We start from the raw sequence: 17,540 nt of genomic DNA, 5'->3' as shown, positions 1-17,540 counted from the left end.
TGATTTTTGAGAGGCTCGTTTAGATTACTCACGAACTGTAGTAACCCGCAAAACACATCAGGGTTCTTCGAATCGTTTTTTCATCATGTCCCCTATGGGGAAGTTCATTTCGTATTTTACGTGCTATATCAAAAGGATTCTATCGTTCAATCATTTTGTGTTAAGGCAAATATTAGGTTCTGCTGGAGGCTGGATATATACGTAATAATAAGGCAAAAGAGAATATTAATTTCGTTATATTAACTCGATAAGATTCTACAACAATAAGTATGTGAAAAGAAAATAAAAATTTTGTCATTAAGTTTCAAGGGAATAGAGAATCCATTTGATGCAGCATTACAATAGCGGTGTGGGAGGAGAGGAAAGATCCCTTGTGGCCTGGCTCTGCAAGCCATGCAGCAAGATATGGGTTTTAAACAGCGGCAGTTTCCCTCTGCTTCCCTTCACCTCTCTACCCCCTGACCATGCAAGACACACTCTCTATGAGCTGACCACCCTGCAGATCCCAGGACGACTTTGAATGCAGTGTCAATTCCAATACAGTCAACGCGCAAAAAGATTATGCATAAGATAATGGTACATATTCCCGGCCAGATGAAATATAAAGCAATTTACCAATAAAAGCTGTAACAATTCTTCTACAAATTAAAATAAATATTTTTATTTTCCTGTCAAAGCAGGGAGTGCTGCAGCTTTTATGGACGAGCCGCCCCTGATTTTAAGATACAGAGGGTTGTACTGAAAGTCATGAGCAACATATTACTATAATTTCAATTTCAACAATGTAACAAAAACGATTATAATGATCATAATCTTACACTATTTATTTGTCTATGCTATGTATTGACATATTGTAACGTCATTAACTTCTATCATGTGACCATAGGGAATGTTTGCAAAATAGTCGATAATGATGGTTTGTTTCGACAGCATGTCATTAAATTCCTTGTTAAAGAAGAAAAATCTGCTGCTGAAATTCACGTAAGACTTCAATGTGCATACGGACATGTGTGCATGGGCGCCAACAGTGTTAGGAGATGGATGAAACATTTCGAAGATGGGAACACGAGCATCAAAGATGAGCCTTGCAGCGGTTGCCCTCGAATTGCATCCACGGAACGCAACAAGGAAAGAGTTGATGAGTTCTGGGATGTATTTTGGTTGAATTTCTTGAATCTGGACAGACCATAAATGCTGTCCGCAGTATTCAGATAGTTTTGAGGCTCCGTCGTGCATTGCGCGAAAAACACGCAGGAAAGAAGATCATCCTGCAACATGAAAACACGTGGCCTCACACTGATCGTGTCACTGTGAAGAAAATTAGAACATTTGGATGGGAAACTCTTCCGCAATCTCCTGACAGTCACTACTTGGCAATCTCCGAACTACCATCTTTTCGGTTCTATAAAGGAGCAGCTGCGAGGCCAATGCTACGAGATGCTGGAGGACATCTGGAAAGCAGTGTGTCAGTGTCTTCGAGAAGATGAAACAGACTTCTACAGCAAGAGAATTTTCAAACTTACAGAACGGTGGGGAAAATGTGTGCAAAGAAATGGAGACTATGTTGAAAAGTGACAGGAATGTATGTAGATTAAGATGATGTACCTGATTTGTTTAAAAAATAAAAATTAAGATGATAATGGGTTACTCATGACTTTCAGTATGACCCTCGTATTTACTGAGCTCTGAAGCTAAACAAAACAATTTACAGGAATAAGTACTCGTATTACTGGGTGAATAGATTGTGGAGAAATTGCAGTACAGTAATTGTTTTCAATTGAGCTGCTCATAGGCTCCAATTACACAAAGAGTATGTTATTGTTGATAAGCAGCACAATGTCAGTAATTTGACACACCACAAACTGTTAGGCTGCTAGTACAGAGTGCTACTGGTTGAAGACTAGTCAGCTACTACCAAGCGATCGTGTTATACACGGAGCGACGCAAAAGTTATTGTAAAGCGACCCCGACTCTTCATTACGCAAGATGAGTGATGACGAGGAAGATGTAATGCTCCATTACTACTATCGGAGAAATGGATATCGAAGAAGAAATATATATATATATATATATATATATATATGACTATAAAAACTGCAGAACATTTGTAGGACTAGAATAAGGGAAAATTCATGATCCCATCGGGCATCAAACTCGCGATGTTTCAACTTGTCGCGCAATGCCTTAGCCGCGACGTTATCATACAAAGACATAGAACATGTTTTAAATGAGCATGTTAAATTTAATTACCCTGATAACAGGGAAGAGTATTAAACTCGAATTAATTGAGATAATTAGGTTATCGTGTTGGCTAACCTGTGTTAATGGCTACGTCACCAAGCGGTGGAAATTGGAATTAAATTCAAAGGTTGACACGAGTTGACAGAAGGAGCGGTGCAGACGAAGCTTGATGTTGGTAACGGATGGATTCGTGTAAAATGTTAATTAAGAAAATTCAGCGTGGTTTTGGATACACTATCAATCGGAAATATGTAAGTTAAAACTTCTATTTATAAACATCATATATATTTGTAGGCTGACATTCTCTTGTTACGATGTTCGGTAATACAGGAATTTGAAGTAGCAAACATTCAATGAAAGTGTAAAATACATAAGCCTACGCTGACAACAATTTTCGGGAGTGTTACATCTATTAATAATGTAAAGAGTAAAGTGTAGTATGTTAGATAATTACAAATTCGTTTTTAGAACGAACTAGGTTGGAGTGCTATTTAGCCATTGTCCATAGGTAATTATTTAGCCATGGAACGTGATAAGACGACATTCATTTTGGCTATCTTTTATATAGATTCGATTATTAATAAAATTGTTATGAATTTTTTTTAGCGAATGAATTTCAGTTTATTAGTTTTATCGACAGTTGTGTGATTCATTTTACGTTAAAAGAAAGCTCTCGTTCTGCCATAAGTTTCGTATAAGTAATTTATGAAATGATTTATACATTGTTAAAAAAATTACGTAGTCATATTTACACAGAATGCAGTAATATGAAATTACATTTATATGTATTAGTTGAACTATGAAATAAGACTTGTAAGCTATAATTAAACGTGTACTGGTACCTGATTTTAGTGTGACAACGTTTTTTAGTTCGTGTTCGTATTTTAGCTTGTGGTGTTGTTTGGGTTTTATGTTTTTAAAAGAATTATTGATAAAGGCGCAAATAGCCATAGTTGCTTACGCGCTCTTTTTAAACCACATTGTCTCTCTCTATAATTAAACAAACTAGTAATCTGAGTTCAAACATTTAATACAATTTATTTTTGTTCGCATTTATGTGCTATTTATCCCATTTGACAATGGTAGCAAATTGATGTAGGTGTATGTACAATTACATATTATCATTATTATTATTATTATTATTATTATTATTATTATTATTATTTATCGTTGCTCGGGTTCTTTAGACAATAGGCATTCACAAGTAGCGGAGAATACGGGTTATGTCATTAACATATTGCAAGGTCGCCGCTTTAGACAACATAGGCTATGGTAATGAACACACACATCTATCTCCAGTGGAAGGAAAATAAATGCCACAGAGAGTCAAACCAGTGTCCTCTGACCGTTGTAATTGGAAGTACTGTCACTTTGTCCAATTAATCAGTTCAGGATTAATGTTCGATTCAAGTCATCCGGCCTCTGTGTTTAATATGAAATGAATGGAACGTAACCGCAAGACATATGTGATCAGGGTCGCAAGGCATAAATGTTACGTCACACGTCATGCAGTTTGTGGAGTCTTGCAGACTGTGATGACTCTTCAGTTTCGCTTTTTTTTTTTATAGTATACAAGACAAGTCGTACCATTATTTTTGTCCCAAACTAGTAAAACTGTCTTCGTCAGCCCCATAAGTAGCTTTATTGGTAACTTCCTGTGGATTGTAATATAGTAAAAGGCTAGAGACCCAGCAGTAACAACAATTAATTTAACATACGCATCAGCTTTGTCGCCTCTTCACAAAATTCTGGTACAGCAGCGTTGCCAATCCGAACCATAATCACGAGGAAGTACGGTGTATTTGGAAAGGAAAATTCCTTAAACTTTCCTTGTTTTTCTATGTTAAACATTTTGTACACAGTGTAGGCTACCTTCTAAAAATGGAAGCCTTTTAGGAGCCTGGCACCATGCTAACTACACGAACCAATGAGTTCGTCTACAAGCGTACGTCTTAAGTTTTGCAGATTCGTAAACATCCAAAATGACGGAATAGACGAAAAGAGATTATTATTATTATTATTATTATTATTATTATTATTATTATTATTATTATTATTATCATCATCATCATCATCATTATCGTCATTATCATTATTGCTTTTCTTCTGGAGAAAAAGGTGGTCAAACCAGTGAATAGGGATTATAAAGAATGGACACTGAGCGAATTTTCCTGTGTTTTGTTTCTCTGTGCGCCAGCGGCTAGTTCCACTTTCAAGCGCTAGAGTAGTGTAATCGAGCTTAGCTAAGATAATAATTGAGAATAGAATTAAGGCACAGGATCCAAACATCGCCTACCTTATTGCATAATCCAGTAACGCTTTGCTTCAAATAAATTCAAGTTAACAGCTTTTCCTTATTTCTCAGTGACAAACTAGTTGTAATAATAATATTTTATATTTCAGATATCATAAATTATATTATAAAATAATATAATACATTATAAAATTAAGTATCGAATTCGTTTAATATTTATATATAATATAATGTAGGTATATGGTTTGACTTCTCGTAAGAGTTTTGTTTTTCCATTTTCAGCGCTATCAAATCATTACATATTTTAATTGTTGTTGGGGTCAGCGTCTGAACTCTCATTATAAAGGAACTCTAGAGTCTAGACATTACAGTTAATGAAGAATTTATTATTTTATGGATCCAATTTATTTTATTTGAGTACATAATGTACCTAGATGTATTAATTGTATGTGTTATATTTCCGCTGTGTCGACTGCTAGCTGGTGTGATGTCAGCGCCAACTCTAGGGAGAAAGCAGAATCTGACGCTCTAGCTGGCTTGAAGGTCATTGAAATCGGTCCGGCTACATCAAAGGTACCGACGCGAAGTGTCCATTCTTTATAATCCCTATTCGCTGGTCAAACTGTGTAGCACACGGGGAGATGATTACTGTCCAATGCACTGGAATTTTGTCGTTTTTAATTTCCTTATCGTCCAACTTCAAGACTTTCAAGACCTAAGCGGAGTTCCAAGAAAAATTATGTTAAAAACAATTATTAACACATTTCTCAGTTACATGATGACAACAAATTCCACAATTTGGGACATCTGACCGAAATCTACGGCTGACCACTAGGATCCAGAATACAAAGCAGAGGTTAAATGAAAAATACAATATGATTGCGGAGAGAATACGGAACAATGATAAATTTAAAAATAAAGTACAATTTGATTTCGGAGAAACATGAGATGAAAATACATTGAAGAGTAATGAAATGAAGTAAAAAAAAAATACATAGTATTATACAAGTGATTGTGTAAAATGTATAATGAATCTCTCAATACCATTAGACAAATTTGGTTAATGTCCTCATTAGAAAATTTAAGAGAAAGGAGAATGGTTTTGGTTAACGAAAAGGTGTCGAAAGATTAGAAAAAAGCACATTATTATTATTATTATTATTATTATTATTATTATTATTATTATTATTATTGGTAATTATGGTGTTTGACTACTGCGCTTGTTTTTTAATTAAGGGCTCTTGATTAGAGGGTAGTTTTATAAGGTGAAAAACAGTGTTTTGGTTCTTATTTTTCTGAAATGACGGGAATATATATATATATATATATTTTTTGTTTTGTAATAATTGATTACGATTTATAAGGAATTCGTCGGGCGTTGTTACGATTGGTGGCTCGGTTTCAGTAGGGATTGTTGTGATTGATTGCCGGGTGAGGGAGTTCGGTTGGCCGATCGATTGCAGTATTCAAGGATCTATTTTTTGTCTTATGTCTTCGATCACATGTGGATGGAGGAAGGGCTCGCGACAGGATGATCTTAGCTATGACACATGCGCGGACCGCTCATGCACTACCAGTGTGATCGTTACCTGATTTATTTTCGCTTGAAATTCCAGAAGAAGTTCCTTCGTGCTCCGGTTACACATCTTGCATATACGAATGTTAGGTTTTGTTAGTTTAGGTTTTTATTAACCAAGTCCGCGTATGCGCAGTTATCTCACAGCCAAGATGATCCTGTCACGAGGCACAGTGTGAATCACCATTCACACGTGTGAATGGTGATTCACACGTGCGGGGTGTAGAACGAGTAAGGTAGAATTTATTAGATTGAGGGAAGAAGAATTGCGTGAGTTCTTAATTAATCATGGTGTGTTATCTGATAGTTGTGCTTGTGGCAATTGTGGGAGTATTTTGAAAGCAGATTGGGAGCCCCCAATTCACCACTTCACGTCTAATTGGTCAGTTGTAGAGCTTATTGTGATATTTTAAACTTTCGAGCTAGGCTAAATAAAATCGTCATAAATGCAATAACAATTTACACAGTCTAGCTAACATTTGTTTTTCGTTAAATGAAACTCATAGTCTATTTCGTATTTTTCACAATTGAAATGATTGCATAACGTTAGTATTATGAAAGCTTTAACGGTGGAATATAAAATCAAATAAATTAAAATAAAATTGGTATAAAAAGGTTACATAAATTTACGAGTAATTACTGAAATTTTAAAATATTTTTTTTACAATTTTATGAACTAAAGACTAAATATAACTCATTAACATTTTTGATCCTCATGAGGTTTGGACATCGAAAATGCACAAGAGAATAATCTCTATAACTCGTTTCGTGGTGAATACACCACGATGTACAGACAGTCATTCGATAAGGAAAGTCTGTCAAAGCTATTAAAGCAGGTTAAAGTATAATAATTAGCATTGTCATTTCAAAATAATGTATTGCTTTTGAGTATATTATCATTTAAGTATATATTATTGCTCAGTAGCAGTGGACTTTAACAGCACTTCCCTTTTATCAGTGTTTAAATCTCGTCGGCGTAGAAACAAACTGCTGATTGCTAACAAGTGCACCGTAGAAAAAAGGGTCGCTCGGACACGTCATGAATGTTTTTGTTTTGAGTAGATTAGTAAATTACCATACTAATAAGACAATACGAACAAAGCAAGGAGATGCACTATCACCTTCTGTGATTGTAACTAAAACTATCCGCACACTGCCTTGAAACTAAATGTTCATGGTTCAAACCACCTCTTTTTAATTAATTAATTATTTTTTAAATTTTATTACCTTTCTGTAACGTACGAATTATTTTTATGTTGTCCACACCTGTGGAGTAACGGCCAACGCGTCTGGCCGCGAAACCAGGTGGCCCGGGTTCGATTCCCGGTCGGGCAAGTTACTTGGTTGAGGTTTTTCCCGGGGTTTTCCCTCAACCCAATATGAGCAAATGCTGAGTAACTTTCGGTGCTGGACCCCGGACTCATTTCACCGGCATTATCACCTTCACCTCATTCAGACGCTAAATAACCAAGTTGTTGATAAAGCGTCGTAAAATAACATACTAAAAAAATTATGTTGCATTATGTTCCTTCATAACTTTGTAAAACATTATTGTTTATCTATTTCTTGTGATCTTATTGCTTGTTATTTATCATACAGGGTAGTACAAAGTCCCGTGACCCTCTATAAATACCTCAAATATACACAGTATTTATGTAATTTCGGTTATAATGAGGCATACATCCACTTTACACTAAAGGCTCATTCACAATGAAAATTAAACATAACGTAAGCGTTAACTTTTAAAATATAAACGTTACGGTAAAATCAAGAAGTCATACCATCATTCACGATGGGAACATAAACATAACGGCAAACATACTTGGTAACCATGGAAACATAACGACGCCATTTCCTCATATTCTGTCTTATAGTTCAGCGCTCCACGATTGTGTTCTGTTTGCAAATCACGTAAGCATAAGCATGAAAGTTTGGAGTTTGCAAACTTTCATGTTAACGTCTTACGGTAATGCTTATGTCAATGCTTATGTGAATCATTGTGAATGATCCCATTTGGTAGCCTGGGCGCAAACTTCTGTGTTTATGTTACGGTTATGTTTAATTTTCATTGTGAATGGGCCTTAACTATGTGGGCAAAGGGTTAGTATATTCACCATCATTCTCCTCACACAAAATAACGCGTCGTCTGGTTTGGTGTAACATTCGCCAATCCAGTATTGTGGAAATACCTCATTGAGGTACTCACGAACGGAAATGGTATATTGGGTCATCGATCTTACCAGTTCCTCTCGACTGGCCACCTCGCAGTCCTTACTTCATAATCTGTGACAATGCGTTGTGGGGTTTCATCAAGAGAATTTTGCACAGGAATGGTATGGCACCATTGATAAATTAAAGGACGTCATGCTACGCGCTTTCCAACAGTGTTGCTGAGACGAATGTCACACCAAACCTGGCGACGCATTATTTTGTTTGGGGAGAATGATGGGGGGTCATACTGACCCTTTGGACACCTAGAACACACACTTAGTGTAAAGTAAATGTATGTCTACATTATGACCGGAATTACATAAATAGTGTATATTTTTTTTTACGTATTTATAGAGAGTATCAGGACTTTGTGCCCATCCTGTACAATGATAAATACAGTAAATATTGTATTACAGTAGATTACTGAGGTATTTTATGTTGTGCGGTGTTTCCACCTTGCACGTATGTTTAGCCAGCAGTCCGACGACTGGGTGGAACCTCATGACACCAATAAGGCATCACTTATGAGACAATTAAGCCAGGAGATAATGGGGTAGGGTGACCAGTTCCTTTCCCCTTCCATACCGCTGTCTAGAAACATAGTTCTCTAATCGGACTTGAGATGTATAAGTTACAACAAAATTGTTTTTCGTCTGATACACATCGCCAAGTGAGATGTACAGATGCCTCAAACTAGCAAGCTGTCTCGTTCGCGCAGGCGCATAGAGCACTTCTCCCCTACCACTGTCCGCCTACTGCTGTGCACTGTGGACTAGAACGGTACAGCTCAGTTCTAATAACAGTTGAGAAGGCTGCATAGGGAGGGTACATCTTGAATACATTGTCAAGCGGTCAACTTTTCAGATAATATGACTATACCTGGGTATCGGAGCCTAGGTGGGCCCCCTCCGTTAGCTCTACTACTTCCCCTCTCCAGGCAGCTTCCTAGTTTGAGGCATCTGTACTTGACTGATAAATAGATGTATTAGTCAGATCCTCAGTCAGGTGCAATTAAAAATTCTTCGGACGAAATTTTGTCTTCAGCATTTTTCGGGACATTGTAGAGCTTCTCTTGTTAGAATTTTGTCTTAGTATTATCTTCACATTAATAGCTATTGCTGGGAAGGATGCGTTCGGAAATTATTCTGCAGAAAAATAGCTCTGGCAGCAATCATAATTTTTAGAGACTTTTAAAAGTCAGAAACACAATTCACGATGCGTAAAAAGTATTTACATATCCTGTTTTCTTGACATTTACCATCGGGAACAAAAACATGTTGATGAAAATTACATTATTACGCAAGTTATTACGAATAACAACTCGCTGTGCTACAGTCTGTTCATAAAACAATAAGCTATGACTGGTACATAAAACAAAATCACTGAACGTGAAGGTATTTGCTCACTGTAGTAAAATGGAATGAAATTCGTAGATTATTAGTTTCGGACTGTAGAAGAGAAGAAGTTAAGTACCCTTTCTTTCGTCTTATTTTACTTACTCCTTTGATACCGAATTACAAGCCATTGTGATGTAAGGGAGAGTAGGCTATAGTATATCCATTGCCCAACACTAGAAAGATATACATTGTGATCTTCCTTGCCGTGTGGTTAGTACGTCACATAACCATCGCATGGAGAATAGAGACAGCACACAAGAAACAAACACCATGTCTCGTGCGCAAAAAAAAAAAAAATGTTTCATTTTACATACCGGGAATTGAATCACGGATCATTTGGATGGGAAGCGCGTACATTGTACACTATGTTAACGGGAGATGGAGACAAATACAGTAGGTCTACATTCGGTTAAATCGTACGGGGGATAAAGTGAGGGAGGTCTGAAAACATCTAAACAATAAAGAGATCGTAACAAAAATTGTACAATTCCGGAAACAAAATAACTGATAATTGTGTGGACTTGAACAGTTGCCACCCAAAATTGATCTGTTTCCTTTCATTATCTATCATTCTCTTTAGATGTTTCTGCGCTACAAAAGATAACGTCCACACTTGTGGAGTAACGGCCAGCACGTCTGGCCGCGAAACCAGGTGGCCCGGGTTCGAATCGCGGTTGGGGCAAGTTACCTGGTAGAGATTTTTTCCGGAGTTTTCCCTCAACCCAATACGAGCAAATGCTGGGTAACTTTCGGTGCTGGACCCTGGACTCATTTCACCGCATTATCACCTTCATTTCATTTAGACGCTAAATAACCTGAGATGTTGATACAGCGTCGTAAAATAACCCAATGAAATAAAATATAAGAGATAACCAGATATAATTATTGGTAATTGCTTTTTAGGTGAATAAAGTAGAGCTGGAATATAAACGTTTAAAATGAAAACTAGTCTTAGAAAAGAGTGAAAGGTTTCCAAAACACATTCTCACACTTATAAGAAGAATGTAAAGGCAACGACTTTCATATCATTCTGAATGAGAGAGAAAGCAATGGTGGATGATTTAGAAGATATGTACAGTACATAATTCGAATTTCTTCCATTGCTAACTGTGAAATGATTTCACAAGTTTCGAAGGTTATTTCTATCTTCGTTTTTTTTAGGTGGACAAAAACAAAAGAGCGAGGAGGGTTTCTTATGGTTAGGATCACCGCCGCCGCCGCCGCCGCCGCCACCACCACCACCACCACCACCACCACCACCACCACCACCACCACCACCACCACCAACACCAACACCACAAGTGTCGCAGAACTTTTTGGCACTTGTGAGGAAAGGGAAAATTAGCAAGCGAGCCTTTTTGGTGGTGGTCCTATGCAGGGTTGGGTCAAGCAAAGAGACTAGGATACTGGGATAGATAAGGGAGTAGCAATGATACTAAAGAAAAGTATACTCAGTTGTTTAGAAGGCGAGATGCCGCCGATACTTTTTAAACTAAAACCTAGCGAACCTGCTGAAAGAGGATGAACAAGAGATATCGTTCTCAGTGTACACAATTTTATGAGGAAATAAGCAGAGGAATCATAAATAAGATACAGAGAGTAGCAGAGACAAGCAAGATGTGTCTAACAAATGTGAGGACGATTTTGCCTGAACAAAAATAACATGGAGCTGAAGGAACATCAATGTGTGAATCAGGAAAGAAACGGTCGATGGCAAATACCGTTACTAATATTGATGACTTTGACAAATGCGTGATACGACGAACGATTCACGAATTCTACTTTTTGCACAAAATTTCTCCTAAATTTCGAAGTTATTACCCATTCTACGTGAAATCACCCGTCATTGATTGGGGACCACTAGTTTAAAGAGTATTTTAAGAGAGCTAGAGTTCAAGTGTAAGAAGACGGGGAAAATAGAAGCGTACTGATCGAGAGGGAAAGAATAACATCTCTATCAATCATAAAGTTTAGAGGGCCGCACCTGTGGAGTAACGGTTAGCGCGTCTAGTCGCGAAACCAGGTGGCCCGGGTTCGATTCCCGGTCGGGACAAATTACCTTGAGGCTTTTTCCGGGGTTTTCCCTCAACCCAATATGAGCAAGTGCTGGGTAACTTTCGGTGTTGGATCCCGGACTCATTTCGCCGGCATTATCACCTTCATCTCATTCAGACGTTAAATAACCTTAGGTGTTGATAAAGAGTCGTAAAATAACCTACTAAAAAATAAAGTTTAGAGAGAAAGGCCGATTCATCAACTACGGGGAAGGTAACTATATACATAGAAGTCACAATGATAAAAAGTAGGATGGAATCATATTAACAAATTGCAATGAAAGCAGTAGTGATAGTGTAGTGGCAAAAATTTATAACAATAACAATAAACGCACAGTCTGTAATGTTTTATTAGATTTGATTTTCGTGACTTATTGGCATCATAGGCAGTGGCGTAGCGTCAATGTAAGCTAAAAAGCTTAGCTTCCCCAGTTAATAATAATTTCATAATAAACCTGCAGTTTATGGAGAAAATTATTTATTAATTTTAATAGAATTTATATTTACGCGTTAAATATTGTGATGCGGCAGCTCAGGATGATTTGTGATGCAGCAGTAAACAAGAATCCTGCACACACCAGCTTCCAAGCAAACTGGTTTCTTCTGTGTAATCCAACCCGCAGATTTTCCAACTCTTTCTCACTAAACTACCCTAGTCGCAAGGCTCGTAAGAAGCTAGCTTTAACATTTAAAATAAGTAGTTTCCGAGTTATCCCTTTTCGTCAGTTGTGTTCAGTTGAAGTGTTAGTGTGCATTGTGGCTGATATAATAAATAATGAGCGAAATAACAGTTCCTGACACTAATTTACTTGACTTTTTTTTAGGACAATTGTATTATCAAGACTGACTTACGAACAAAAGTGTGATCTAAAAAACAAATGACCGACTCCCTTCCTGTCAATGAAGGAACAACCAAAAGATAGACGCATACTTACGTAATGATACTAATACTGTGATTTCTCTAAGTATGACAGGGAGTGAGCTAATGTTATACGCATACGTGTCTATTTGTTAAGAGATATGTGTAAACCGTGAAATCATTTTACTACGTATCATTTGAGGTCATTCCTTATTGGTGTTACTTACGATGTTCCAACCAATCTTCGACTGCTGACTTGAAATTGACTACTATTTATTTTAAGACTGTATTTTTGTAATACGTTTTCTCATATTGCATGAAAGACAACTTGAGTTAGCTTGCCCTGCTCAAAATTTCATGCTACGCCACTGATCATAGGTCTATTTACACAAGTTCTGAGTATACTGTACTTCCAGTGCCACGGCGATTGGCAGGTGGGTATCAGTTGGGGACTGCAGCTGGTGGGGAGACAACATACAATCTTTACGTGATTTTTTTAATGTTGTTACTAAAAGTTCTGATTTTAAAAGTTGTGGTCTCATCCGGTTCCTCTCGTCAGTCCAGAGATTTTCCATTTACGAAAAAATTATCTCCTAATGAGCATTGCTGATTGGAAGAGCATTATGTGTTCAGCAATTTTCTTTATGCTCGACCATGCCGAAATGTAGTAATTATACACCTGGTAGCAGACCTTTAATGCATGTCATTAAAGTACACCTACTCATTAAAGGTCAGGTCTTTCAGCCAATGACGACTCAGGTTACAACTGTTCAGCCAATGACAGGTCAGCTTTCTACCGTTATAAAACCGCAAGTATAGATTATTCTCGGATATGCAATCGAAAGAGAATTAGCGAAAAGTCACGGAGGCTGGAAATCCAATACTGTCGCAGAAGGTTATGTTCTTTTACTATAATAATTAGCGTTAATTGTAAATAATATTCAAATAAATTCAATTTGTCATCTCGTTTTTCAATGTCGAATTCAATAATCAAGGTTATAATATTATACTATTATCAAGTTTAACGGGACTATGTCAAGGTCAATTACATTATTGTTCCTCGGAAAAAATCAATACTTTCGCGTCTGCGCACATCTCACAATTCACGACCTAGAACAAGGTCACTTCCGATCTTGTCAGTTACAAATAAAATGTATACATCTGAATACCGGTAATTTCAAGTTAGAGATATGGTCGAGCATAAAAAGTCGTATGAAACTCGCCTATAATGATAATTAAGAAGCTCGTATGAAAATTATGAAACTCGCTTGCGCTCGTTTCATAAATATCCATACTCGATTCTTAATTACTATCATTATAGGCTCGTTGCATAATGTACTATTAAAGTGTGGCATACTATTGTATAATATGTCTTCAAAACATCGCTCCAGTGTACCAATATCAAGTTTGCTCCTGGCGTAGCTTAGGCGGTAGCGCGTTTACCTGTTAATCCGGAGTTGCGCTTGGGCGTGGGTTCGATTCCCACATGGGCTGATTGCCTGGTTGTTTTTTTTCGAAGTTTTTCCCAACCGTAAGGCGAATGTCAGGTAATTTATGACGAATCCTCGGCCTCATCTCGCCAATCTCGGTGACATCTCGGTGTCACCAATCCCATCGATGCTAAATAACCCAGCAGTTGCAAATCAAGATTTCAGGTATAACTCCCTGTAAAGTTGATTTGAATAATTTCGAGGGAAAAATTGTTCCGAGGCCGGGCATCGAACACGGGACCTTTGGTTTAACGTACCAACGCTCTATCAACTGAGCTACCCGGGAACTCTACCCGACACCGATCCAATTTTTCCCTCTATGTCCACAGACCTCAAAGTGGGCTGACAACCGTCAATCGAAAAATCGAAAGAGAATTGGGAGGACAAATTTAAAAGGTACGCAAATCGCGTCCTTGCAAGGGGTTGGGGGCTGTACAAAACTAAATATGTGAGCTCCAAGCCTGTTGGCCACTAGTCTCACTCCGGGTTACGCTGCTCCACTGAAGGAGCTCTAGAAAATTTTGAAGGGGAAGCCGAAATTGGACGTAACCTCTTAGGTACCACATACGCGAGGGGGATGGAGAATTGATCAAGTGATCACGGGACGGGGCGAGGAGGAGATGGCTGGTGTTTGCCGGTAGGATGGCAAGACGCTGTCATCTGTTGTTCGATGACAAGGCAAATGAAGGCCGTCGGAAGAAGCGCCGTGAAATCTAAATCTGCAATTTGGGAGGTCCCTGCCCTTTCAAATTGCGACTAATTGAGTGACCTCGTACATTTAATAGACATTTATAGAACATCCGTCAAGCAACCAACTTCGAGTGCACACTAACTTCGTGTGACTTAAATTGTGGTTTTCTGTTAAGAACAGTGACGTGTATTATGCAAATAAAGATTTCAGGTATAACTCCCTGTAAAGTTGATTTGAATAATTTCAAGGGAAAAATGATTTGCATAATATACGTCACTGTTCGTTAACAGAAAACCCCAATTTAAGTCACACGGAGTTAGTGTGCACTCGAAGTTGGTTGCTTGACGGTTGTCAGCCCACTTTGAGATCTGTGGATATAGAGGGAAATATTGGATCGGTGTCGGATAGAGTTCCCGGGTAGCTCAGTTGGTAGAGCGTTGGTACGTTAAACTGAAGGTCCCGGGTTCGATGCCCGGCCCCGGAACAATTTCTCCCTCGAAATTATTCAACCCAGCAGTTGATACAGCATTGTTAAATAACCAAGCAACAGAAAATATTGTATATGAAAATATTTCAGGATATAAATTTTCAGTGAACAAAATTCCGGTCTTTAAGGGTCCTGATAACAATTTAATTTCATTCCTGCATAGGGAACTGATTTCTTGACAATCCGGAAAAATTACGGACAGTTGGCAACCCTGAAAGGATTCGAGGCAAAATTTGTCTGCCGTTTCTCTCCCCCTTTGAATTTGGACGCTGAATAACATCTGTAGTTGAAAATGTCGTTAGATAAAGTGCTAGGCCTAGTACTAGTAGTGGTAGCGATATTTCTTGTATTCAACACTGCATTGGAAGACAACTTACTGTGAAGATCCCTTCACCATCCATGGTTTCTACCGAAATGTAAGAAGTGTACTGTATTGTATTGCTCCTTTCTCGTTGTAATTTTCGTCCCCAAACTCTCAAGAAACTTCAGACACCTGGGTACGGCAGTTCCTTTCATTGTGTGCATGTGTGAGAGGAACCAGTTTACTCCCTGTTCTGTTAGGCCCACACTTGTATCCTCTCCCCCCCCCTCCCCATTCTGTATGGCTCGTATAACAATTTATTCAACGGTTACTTCTTACACAGCACGTACGATTACACAGCTTAAAATTCGCGTATTATTTTGTTGAGATCAATATTACCTGAGAAGAAGGGTCAAAGTTGAATAGTAAAATTATTAGTAACGGTTCTTAGATACTACGTGATGAATGGATGGAGCTATTAACAAAACTGGTCACAGACAAGTTTCATGGCTTGTTTTTTTTCAGGATACCACCAGCTGCGTGTACTTTATTATCTTCATACTCTTTACGCATTTTAGTCTCTGAATTACTGCATGCAAATTCAGGATTTACGTCTAACATAAGGGAGATCTGACATGAGATACACCTTTCTAGATTCGTATTTTGTAAACTGGCGGTTCTTATTTCCTCCTCAAGTTTGGGTTAGCATTTTAAAATGTTTTCCCTCTCATTTTGTTCATCAAGTGGACAGCTTCAAATACTCGGGGTGTACTATAAGCAGTAACATGAGCTGCTGCCAAGAAGTCAAAAGGAAAATAGCAATGGCAAAGGAAGCTTTTAATAGAAAAAGGAGCATCTTCTGCGGACCTCTGGACAAAGGACTAAGGAAGAAACTAGTGAAGTGCTTTGTGTGGAGTGTAGCATTGTATGGGGTAGAAACATGGACATTACGACGAAGTGAAGAGAAGCTACTAGAAGCATTTGAAATATGGATATGGAGACGAATAGAGCGTGTGAAATGAACAGACAGAATAAGAAACGAAGTTGTGTTGGAAAGAGTGGATGGAGAAAGAATGATGCTGAAACTGATCAGGAAGAGGAAAAGAAATTGGCTGGGCCACTGGTTGAGAAGGAACTGCCTTCTGAAGGATGCACTGGAAGGAATAGTGACCGGAAGAAGATTCTGGGACAGAAGAAGATATCAGATGATAGACGACATTAAGATGTATGGACCATATGCGGAGACTAAGGAAAAGGCAGAAAATAGGAAAGACTGAAAATGCTGGGTTTGCAGTGAAAGAGAGAGGGGGGAATAAGGGTTGGAATAATTAGAAGGTGTGATAGGTAGGCCTAATATTTATGCACGTTGTAATATCAAGTAATCGAGGAATTAATGCCGTATGCGGCAAAACAAACAATACTGAAGTTATCGCTCATCTGCTGTCCGTTTCCCTGGCAACCAAGTATTTATTTATTAATTACTAGCGGTACCCGTGCGCTCCGCTGCACCCGTTAGAAATAAATATAAAGTAATTACGTAATTAAAATAGGACATTTGATCCAGGGAACATTCGTGTTTGATAGAAGAATAAATCGTTTATTATGTTACTTAATTTAAATTGTATTTAAAAAATTAAAATGCGATCATTTTGATCTAGAGACCACTCATTTGGTCATAAAAATTATTTTAGGAAATACAGGAAACGAATGCCCATCAAGTTTTCTGTGCATAAGAAGCTATTTTAATCTTACCTGTCCTCGATTCACTCAGAAGTTACTGTAATAACATTATAGCATTATGTACATCTAGAGAAACTACACTTTCCAGTGGTGAATTAATAATTATACAAATCGGTTAATTTAGCTTCCGATATTACTTCATACAAACACAGAAACATTCTCTGTAGGCTGTGTTTCATAGCTTTCGATTATTGTTGTCCAAGGCCCCTTATAGACGAAGTCATTTGTTTTTTATTTCA

At 37.8% G+C, this 17,540-nt stretch overlaps 1 protein-coding gene across 2 annotated transcripts in view; it reads left to right on the top strand.

Annotated features, from left to right (window-relative positions):
• Positions 1-2,355: 2,355 nt before the first annotated feature.
• The window catches only part of LOC138694995 (inositol 1,4,5-triphosphate receptor associated 2-like), an 89,728-nt gene continuing 74,543 nt past the window's right edge, over positions 2,356-17,540 (top strand). For both annotated transcript variants that reach the window (XM_069819259.1, XM_069819255.1), the window contains exon 1: positions 2,356-2,492. The gene's annotated coding sequence lies outside the window, so the exon portion shown is untranslated. The remainder of the gene's footprint in view (positions 2,493-17,540) is intronic.

The sequence above is a fragment of the Periplaneta americana genome, chromosome 2 (assembly GCF_040183065.1).
Source record: "Periplaneta americana isolate PAMFEO1 chromosome 2, P.americana_PAMFEO1_priV1, whole genome shotgun sequence".
Classification (NCBI taxonomy): Eukaryota; Metazoa; Arthropoda; class Insecta; order Blattodea; family Blattidae; genus Periplaneta; species Periplaneta americana.
The sequence above is the reverse complement of the archived record's forward strand: the minus strand, read 5'-3'. Positions and strand labels throughout refer to the sequence as shown.